Below are 445 nucleotides of genomic sequence, written 5' to 3'. Positions count from 1 at the left end.
CGTGCATGGCCACGCAGTCTTGGGTGAACAGGAAGTACAGGAGAGGGCTGAGAACGCACCCTTGTGGGGACCCAATGTTGAGGATCAGCGGGGTGGGCCACCTGGGTGCGGCCCGTCAGGAAGTCCAGGACCCAGTTGCACAGGGCGGGGTCGAGACCCAGGGTCTCGAGTTTATTGACGAGTTTGGAGGGTACTATGGTGTTAAATGCTGAGCTGTAATCGATGAACAGCATTCGTACATAGGTATTCCTCTTGTCCAGATGGGTTAGGGCAGTGTGCAGTGTGATTGCGATTGTGTCGTCTGTGGACCTATTCGGGCGGTAAGCAAATTGGAGTGGGTCTAGGGTGTCAGGTAGGGTGCAGGAATATGGTCCTTGACTAGTCTCTCAAAGCACTTCAGGATGACGGAAGTGAACTGCTACGGAGGAATAGTCATTTAGCTCAG

This window comes from Oncorhynchus mykiss, chromosome 15, assembly GCF_013265735.2.
Source record: "Oncorhynchus mykiss isolate Arlee chromosome 15, USDA_OmykA_1.1, whole genome shotgun sequence".
NCBI lineage: Eukaryota > Metazoa > Chordata > Actinopteri > Salmoniformes > Salmonidae > Oncorhynchus > Oncorhynchus mykiss.
The sequence above is the reverse complement of the archived record's forward strand: the minus strand, read 5'-3'. Positions refer to the sequence as shown.